Source organism: Piliocolobus tephrosceles, chromosome 5, assembly GCF_002776525.5.
Source record: "Piliocolobus tephrosceles isolate RC106 chromosome 5, ASM277652v3, whole genome shotgun sequence".
NCBI classification, from domain to species: domain Eukaryota; kingdom Metazoa; phylum Chordata; class Mammalia; order Primates; family Cercopithecidae; genus Piliocolobus; species Piliocolobus tephrosceles.
In genome coordinates this window covers 156,528,119-156,537,931 of record NC_045438.1, presented here as the reverse complement: position 1 = coordinate 156,537,931, position 9,813 = coordinate 156,528,119, and the positions used below count along the sequence as shown (strand labels likewise).

At 40.3% G+C, this 9,813-nt stretch overlaps 1 pseudogene; it reads right to left on the bottom strand.

Annotated features, from left to right (window-relative positions):
* Positions 1 to 925: 925 nt before the first annotated feature.
* On the bottom strand, positions 926 to 8,859 carry LOC111521761 (annotated as a pseudogene).
* Between the last annotated feature and the right edge of the window lie 954 nt (positions 8,860 to 9,813).

Below are 9,813 nucleotides of genomic sequence, written 5' to 3'. Positions count from 1 at the left end.
AGGACCCAGCTAAGCCATGGGCCAGCCAGGATTTCCTGACCTATAGGAACTGTGAAATAGAATAATGTTGTTGTTTTAAGTCACTACATTTCTGAGTAATTTGACATGCAGCAATAGATAACTAATTTCAGGAACAAGGACAAAGAGTGAGAACTAATCATGGCCCATCTGAACCATTCACGTACTAAGCAGAGCCAGTCAGAAGAACGAGGATTGACATCCTGATTCCCAGAACTTTGGGAGGCTGAGGCAGGCAATAGGAGTTCGAGACCAGCCTGACTAATATGGTGATACTCTGTGTCTACTAAAAATACAAAAATTAGCCAGGTGTGGTGGTGGGTGCCTGTAATGCCAGCTGCTTGGGAGGCTGAGACAGGAGAATTGCTTGAACCTGGGAGAAAGAGGTTGCATTGAGCCGAGATCATACCACTGCACTCCAGCCTGAGTGATAGAGCATGACTCCATCTAAAAAATAAAAAAATAAAAAAAATACCACTTTAACCTTTTTTTTCCCCAAAAGAACTTCACTCATGGAAGAAAAACTTTAATTGCTGTTTCAAAAAAAAATTTGTGTGAAGCAGAAACTGGTTTCAATAACGTTAGTAAAGAATACATCCTGGAAAATAGATGAAACTGGATGTAAAATTCTGGCAGCAATTTAATTGGACAGTCCCAGATGGTTAGGCTGAGGATAAAAGTCTTGTCTATGGGGAATTTTGGAGGATATCTGGAGAAAGATTACACTGTGCCTAAATCAAATTGAGTTGCTTTCACAAGTGTTGTAAAGTTTCATATAGTAAAAGATTTTTTCTACATGCACTTCAATTTCACAGTAAGAATGGCAAAGAATATCTAAACACAGAAGAAAGCATTCCTGCAATATATCTAACTCCTTGATATAATAACACATACAATTCAAAAATGATTACACTCTCATTATATCTGGGGTTTCTGAAACTACAAGGTAGTAGTTATGGAAAGCATGGCCCCTGGTTTCAACATTTAAAAAGCAGCCACCTCTTTCTATGAGTTTCTTCTTTTGTGATATTTTCTTCATTTTTCTTAGTCCATGGTGCCATTGCTGCTTCTTAACAAAACTGGTAAAAACAAAATTATAATCATTGAACATAACCCTCTGACAATCAAGACACTTAAAACCTTCAATCATCTGGGGCAAAAAAGCACTGTGTAGAACTCTGATTAACAAAGTGGGCTGGGCGCGGTGACTCACGCCTCTAATCCCAACACTTTGAGATGCCGAGGCGGGCAGATCAATTGAGGTCAGGAGTTCAAGACCAACCTGGCCAACATGGCACAACTCCGTTTCTATGGAAAATACAATAATAAGCCGGGTATGATGGTGGGCGCCTGTAATCTCAGTTACTTAGGAGGCTGAGGCAGGAGAATCGCTTGAACCCAGGAGGCAGAAGTTGCAGTGAGCCAAGATCACGCCACTGCACTCTGGCCTGGGGGACAGCAAGACTCTGTCTCAAAAAAATAAAAAATAAAAACATAAGAAACATTTAAAAAATGAAGTGGTCATCAGTTTCCTGGCTTGAGGACTTCCACAACTTTCCTGATCAGGTCAGCACAGGAGGTCTGATTTAAGTTTGTTTCAAAGCTGATGTACAAAAATTCTGGTTCTGGAGTGATGTGAATAGTTCCATAAGTGCCATCTGATTTCGTTCCTTTCATTAACAGCCCAGAAGGATTGAACAGTGTGGCATCAATGACAGAACCTGGTGTCAGGGCACCAATTCCAGTCTGAGTGACATCCTTTGTAGTGACACAGTCTTTCATGAGAAAAAATCTTCCCTTAACTGCTTGGTCACACTCTCTCATCAGCATTTCCAGGGTTTGATCTGGCTTACTGCCCCCCACTCTCTGGGAAATCTGGAATATGTAAGTACCAACAGTCAGAATTCACATGTCTCATACAATACACTGCTCCATTTGGAAAAATTGCATTAAGAAACTCAATTTCTTTCTGAAAATCCCAGGTACCTTTAGTGAGAAGGCTTCATGAAATCCTTAGGAAAATAAAGGAAGCTTTGAATTGAGTCAAATCCATTGTCATCCCTAGCAAGCTTCAAAAGGAAAACCAGTGCTTTCAGCAAGAGGGTGGTACCACATGTCTTCATAATGAAACGTCTCTACCGGGCATGGTGGCTCAGGCCTATAATGTCAGCACTTTGAGAGGTCAAGGAGCAGGAACACTTGAGTCCAGGAGTTCGAGGCTACAGTGAGCTATGATTGGGCCACTGCACTCCAGCTGGGGTGACAGAGCAAGACTTTCTTCCCAAAACAAACAAACTAACAAAATGTATGCCCCCATTCAGATCTCAGAATGGTATGAAAAGCCCCAGATCCTTGGTTTGCATTGAGTTGCTCCCAGGAGAACCAGACCTCTAGCAGCTTCTCGGTCTCTTAGGAAAAATGTGCAGCTCCCAGTGAACAAATCAACAGCCACAGAAAATCAACTAAATTAAACCTCTTCTCCTGCCATAGCTGCCACTGCTGCAGATGGTTTCAGCTGTGTTACTAAAGTTCAGATTTTTTTTTTTGCTCCAGTTTTATATTAATTTTTTTTTTTAAAAAAAAAGGACTCATGAAATTTTCCCAGCTTTTTGTGAGCCCAAGTTGAATGTGAGTCTCTTGGAAATAGAGGCAGATACAGTTTAGTCTCTGGTAATCCACTGCTTTCCCATTAGAGAGAGTAGGATAAGCATAAGCACTAGCTAATGTTTCTGGCCATATAATGTAAGCCCATCTGAACCATTTTTAAGCATGCAGTTTAGTAGTGTTAAGGGTATTCACATTACTGTGAAACTGATCTCCAGAACATTTTTATCTTGCAAAACTGATACTTTATACCTGTCAAACAATTCCCCATTTCTCTCTCCCAGCCCCTGTCAACCACCATTGTATTTTCTGTTTCCATGAATTTTAGATACTTAATACAGATGGGATTATACAGTATTTGTCTTTTTGTAACTAGCCTATTTCACTTACCATATGTCTTCAAGATTTATCCATAATGTAGCATGTGACAAGATTTCCTTCTTTTTGAAGGCTGAATAATATTCCACTGTAGGTGTAGAATATCTCTTGTTTATCCCTTCATCTGGCAATGGACATTCGAGTTGTTCCCACCTTTGGTTATTGTGAATAATGGTGCTCTAAACATGGGTGTGCAAATATTTCTTCAATGTTCTGCTTTCAATTCTTTTCGATATTTACCCAGAAATTGAAATGCCAAATCATGTGGTAGTTCTATTTTTAATTTTCTGAGAAATCTCCATAGAGTTTTAAATAGCAGCTGCACCATTTGTTCTCCCACCAACAGGGCAGATAGGTTCCAATTTCCCCATATTCTCACCAACACTTGTTATTTTCTATGTGTGTGTTTTTTATTATGGTAGCCATCCTGATGGATGTGAAGCAATATCCTGTTGTGGCTTTCATTTGCATTCTCTAATGACTGGTGATATTAAACATCTTTTTATATGTTTGTTGTCTATTTGTATATCTTCTTTGGAGAAATGTCTATTCAAATCCCTTGCTCATTTGGATTTTTTGTTGTTGAGTTGTATGAGTTATTTACAGATTCTGAATATTAAACCCTTATCCACTATGTAATCTGCAAATATTTTCTGCATTCCATAGGTTTCCTTTCCACTCTACTGATTGTTTCCTTTGATACACAGAAACATTTCTTGGGTATGACACCAAAAGCACAGGCAACAAAAGTAAATATAAACAAATGGGACTAGAGGTGACTTAAAAAAAAAAAAAATCTACCCAGTCATCAGCCTATGCACACTATCAGTCTCTCTATTGATCTACTCCCCAACTCTGCCTCACACAAACAATCCATTGGTTCTGACAACCTCTAGTCTCTAAATTACAGCTAGCTGACTTACCACCCCCTTTCTTCATTGCTACCATCTGAGAAATCGGAGCTTTCCAGAGCCAGCTTTGGAGACAGTTCCTAAGAAGTTGCCTGGTTTGAGTTATTCTTTGCCTAATCTCTTGTGTCCGGCCTACACAACCAGAAACATTTTCTCTCTTCCAGTGGCACAGAACTGCTTTTTTGTGTGAAACAGTTGCTTGAAACTCAACAATTAATGTGTGTCACCCTGCTCTGAGTACAACACTCTTTCTTATTTTACTACTATTAGGAGACACATTCATTTAATATTGAAATTTATGATATACTTAGAAAAACAGCACAGTACACTTTTGGATCTTTTTAACTTTTTCTGTTAGAGTATTGGCTGCAGCAGATTTTCGTTAGCATTTAAATTAGTCTTTAAAATATTCTATTCTAAAATGAATTATCTCTCATGATATTTACCTAAATTTATCAAACATACCAAAATATGTAACTTCAGCAACAAATGTTGTGTTCCAGTCCAATTCCTCACATTTGTAGGGACTAAGAATATAAACAGAAGTTCACATACCATATGACTATTTAAAATTATAAAGCAAGTTAACACACTATTGTATGAAATATGTACAATTGATTTGCCTTATTCTCAAATTCTGTATTTGCTAATTTGCTTACTAGCTAAAATTCATTTGGAATCCCAAAATCAGCTCTTGAGTCACTGTTGCGGACATGCACAGACTGTAAGGAAGGCAAACATTTTGAGTTGCCAATGCGATGTTCCCAGCTGAACTGAACAAGGCGAAGCTCTGCTTCCTCCTTTCAGCTGTTACCTAGTAAATGGGTGTCCTTTTTATGGTCTATTTAGTGTCACATGTTTCAAGTTTTAGTGCTTTTTTTTGGTAGTTTTGCTGTTTAGAATGACCCCAAGTGTTGTACTGAAGTACCAGACAGCAGGGTACTGGTCCACCGCCTGTTAGGAACCGGGCCTCACAGCAGGCAGTGAGTGGCCAGTGAGTCAGCGAAGCTTCATCTGTACTTACGGTCACTCCCCATCGTTCGCATTACCGCCTGAACTCTGCCTCCTGTCAGCTCAGATATGGCATCAGAGTCTCATAGGAGCAGAAACCCTATGATTCACCCTATGGTGAACTGTACATGCGAGGGATGTAGGTTGCATGCTCCTTATGATAATCTAATGCCTGATGATCTGTCACTGTCTCCCATCACTCCCAGATGGGACTGTCTAGTTGCAGGAAAACAAGCTCATGGCTCCTACAGATTCTACGTTATGATGAGTTATATAATTATTTCATTATCTATTACAATGTAATTATAATAGAAATAAAGTGCACAATAAATGTAATGGGCTTGAATCATCCTGAAACCATTCTCCATCCCCCAGTCTGTGAAAAAATTATCTTCCATTCAACCAGTCCCTGGTGCCAAAAAGGTAGGGCGTCATTGCCATACAGTGCCCCTAACTGCAGGGAGGCTGTGATGAGCTTTATGGAGAACATACAATGGGCATCGCTCAGACATGAGCGATAGTGCTGTTAACCCTGAGTTCAACATTAATGAAATCAACAATGTATGTTAAATAAGGTGTCTTTGAACAGGAACAGTTTATGAACTCATCAGTTGATAAAAATGCTGTGACCAGGAACCTAACCATGCATTTCCGCAGGGCGATTGTCTAGGATTTGATAATTCAGTGTTCCCTGTGACTTTATAGGACGCAACTACCAAAATAACAAGAACCAACTATACTGGCCTCCTACCATAAGAAACACACATTCGTAAAGACACAAGAAAAGAAAATGTGCAAAGTCATGGTTTTTTGATGACTAAAGATTATCTTCTAAAATATCAAAAGAAATATCAAAGAAAATAGGCTTTAATTATCATCACGGATGTCCTGGTGTCCTGTGAACAGGTTGGCCATGTCTGGATGAACTGTAAAGAGACACATAGTCCGGCCGTGCGCGGTGGCTCACGCCTGTCATCCCAGCACTTTGGGAGGCCGAGACGGGTGGATCACGAGGTCAGGAGATCGAGACCATCCTGGCTAACACAGTGAAACCCCGTCTCTACTAAAAAAAATTAGCTGGGCGTGGTGGCGGGTGCCTGTAGTCCCAGCTACTCGGGGAGGCTGAGGCAGGAGAGTTGCGTGAACTCGGGAGGCGGAGCTTGCAGTGAGCCGAGATCGCGCCACCGCACTCCAGCCTGGGCGACAGAGCGAGACTCCTTCTCAAAAAAAAAAGACACATAGTTCTTGAGGTATTGTGTATATACTCCATATTTTTTTTCTTGCCTTCATTTCAGCAAAGACACTAATAATGTTGTGATAGTAAAGATTTCCACATAGTTTGTTCTATGGTTAGGAATAAACCAAATAATTAAAAATGTGATTGTGTGCAATATATACAAAATATAAATATATTTTTATCTAAGAGCAAATTTAAATCAATACTAAAATTGAAAATTTGAAATTATTTATTTTTTAATGTTATCTTTCTTCCAAAATAGTGAGTTTTCTATTGAAACTAAGAGAAAAAATAGAAATTGTGTTACATGAAGTCAAAATGTATAATAAAAGTTGTTACATAGAAATTATGATTAATAAATATGAACTTTTAAAATAAAACGTATTTAAATGAATTAACATTTTAAACTTATTAAGTGTTTTAATAAAACTATTCACAATTCTAGCTTTCAATATTTCATCTAGTCGTCAACATAAAGCATTGGTATCACTCAAGCAACCTCTAGATTCACATATAAATTTAAAATAATATGATTGTTTAACATAGTAAAATGCCTCCTAGCTACTATGTGCAACTATTGAAAATACCTTGCTAATTCCCAAGTACCTCCAGAACCATAAACAGGAGGAGAAGCAGGAAATGAATGCTGGGCAACACTGAGAAACAGTATTTTGTTGTGCAAGAGTAGAAGTATTGGGCCAGGCACGGTGGCTCATGCCTGTAATCCCAGCACTTTGGGAGGCCAAGGTGGGTGGATCATTTGAGGTCAGGAGTTCAAGACCAGCCTGGCCAACATGATGAAACCCCATCTCTACTAAAAATATAAAAATTAGCCAGGCGTGTTGGTGGGCGCCTATAATCCTAGCCACTCGGGAGGCTGAGGCAGGAGAACTGCTTGAGTCTGGGAGGTGGAGGTTACAGTGAGCCAAGATCGGGCCACTGAACTCCAGTCTAGGCGAAAGAGAGAGACCCTTTATCAGAAAAATCAATCAGTCAATTAATAAAAAAGAATAGAAGGATTTGACACATTAATTCACTTACCTTTTCTGTCTCCCAAATGATCTCATCACTTAAATTTTCCCAGTACTCTGGAGTCGTGCTTTTGTCTGTGCTGACAGCAGGGGTGCAACCCCCAAATTTCCATAGCATTCAGATACAGTCATTTACTGTTTCAAGGACGTTAGACAAAAATGTTGAGAAGCGTATCCCTGGGCCATAAACAATGTTAGTCATTAAAAGGGATATTTGAGGTTGAGCTGTGGCAGATCTGGGCCCTGATTCTGAGCCCAGCGTCTAAGAAGGTGCTGAATACTCCTAATAAAGGTAAGAGGGGCTGCATTGAGAAGGAAGGTCTTTGCAAGCATTCCCGATCTCACTGGATCATGGTGCACATTAGGCCATTGGCTGGACACAGCCACATGGACTCCTGGTGACCGTGGCACGGTGCACTGCATCTAAAGTACCTGCCTGGGTTGGCTACAGCTCTGATCTGAATTAAACCCTTTCTCCTGGCTGAAGCTGAGTTTCCTGCTATCAGCATAGCAGAAGCCACTTGCAACCTTAAGTATAAAATGAGGTAATATTGTGAAATGTTTAATGTTGTCAGTGTGATTCCTGGAGAGCATCTAACTATGGATTCCTGTTCCGTTGACTGGCCAAGATCTATTGAGTTAAAGAAACCTTTTGAATTAAAGAAACAGTTTTATTTACTTTTTTAGTAACTGACTGACTGACTCCTTCTACCTTAGACAACAAATTTGTCTTTGTTTTCTAAATGTAGCAACATACACTCTTTCCTAGGGCTCATCACATTAATGGCAGCAAGAACAGCAATAAAGGCGAGCGTTTCTGGAATGCTTACTAACTGCCAGGTACTGTTCGAAGCACTTTAAATGTGTGCACAACTTTGTCCTTATAGCAAGCCCAATAGATGGGGACGATTTTACCAAAGAGGAAACTGAGGCACAGAGGAGTTGAAGGGACCTGTCAGAGTAAGGTTATACAGGCGGTCTAACTCCAGTCCATGTTCTTCTGCAGTTTGCTACATGATAGTATGGGAAATGAAGAAATGGTACTTTTTACATGCCATAGACATGCTTGGCTTATTTTACAGAAAAAATTGATTTTCCTGCAAATGGGTTGAAAATAATACATATCAGAAAAAGCACTGTTATGTGTTCACTCATTGCTTTTCCTTCTGGGAGATGATGCTGTTGTCGATACCATTAACACCAGAAGTGCCTTCTATTTAGAACTCCTTACTGGCATTTTTAAAATAAAAGGCCTCAGGTGTTCATGTAGAAAAGGGAACAGAAGAAAGAACTCCACACAACCCATGACTGCTCAAAAAACTGCAAATAACCTACAAACCTCAGGAATGTGTTTGCAATGCCCCCAAGCATCACATTTCACTGGGCAGGAAAGAGTTAAATAATTTCCCCCAAGGTCACCCCTAATGTCAGTAGAAGAGCTGGGCATGGAGCCCGGGTCTCTGGCTCCCCTCCCTGAATTTCAGGAGGCAAACTACACTCTGACATTTAATCAGTGAGACATTTTGTTTGTGTTTAAGCATTCCCTCTCAATATTTGCAACCCAAACCTTGTAGCATGGAGTCAGTGCCTGAGAAACTGGGAAGAAAATCTGACCCAAAGCCAAACTGCCAGTCCTAGATGCGGGAAGAATAAAGTTAAATCTAGCCATGTTCTATAAATGATGCCATTCAAAAATCATCTCTTAAGACTTTCTCCTAATTCCCAATGTGAACACAGGTCAAATTACATTATGGGTAGATGTGGTCATTATAATAAGATTCCTGATCCTCAGCCAATGGCCTTCTCTCTATTTCAAGCAATATTCCTTGCAACCAAATTCTAGGACATTCTCTGAGAATTTGCTACAGTGGGATTTGATCTGTACCCTAAAAGGGTACCATCACACATCTCAAAGAGTGGAAGGCATGTGATGGATGGTGACCGTCTATTAACAGGAGGTTGTACTGCATGGTCTATTTTTCAGAGCTCTGAGCACTGAGCCAAGATTAAAGCAAGAGAGCTGTCATGAAGGATTGGTGTTTTGGGCCTGAGGCTACTTTAGTTTCATCTTGTCTACAATTATGGAAAGGCCTGCATCTTGCTTTTTCTGGGTGGAAGAACAGACTGAAAAACGTTTACGTGCTTTACAAAACAGCTCCATTTCCCTCTTGTTTTTCACCCTCTGGCCCCCACCCTGGCTTCACCTTGGAGATGATCCTGTCAATTCAGTACTGAATAAAAACTTTCTTTCAGAACAGCTTCTTCCTGGTGCTCTCACTCCTTGACACTGGCTAAGGGTCCTCTTTGCCTCCAGAGAATGGGTCCATCTTCCCCCACCGTGGAGACCGTGAGAAGAAACATGGAGACACGGGAGGCTTCAGTTAATCTCATATTGGAGTCTTCTTGTTGCATCTCTTTGTTTTCACATAGACTGTCTGCCAGGTTTCTGACTTTTTGTATCCCAGGAACCTTGTCTGGAGTGTTCATCACTGCCTGACTTGCCTTTGGGCCCCAGGATACACCTTCCTGGGTCTATGGAAACTCACTGAGCCCTGAAAGACTGGTGGACTTTCTCATTCATCTGATTCAGAGTGAATGCATCTTGTGTATGTGAAGTCCCAGA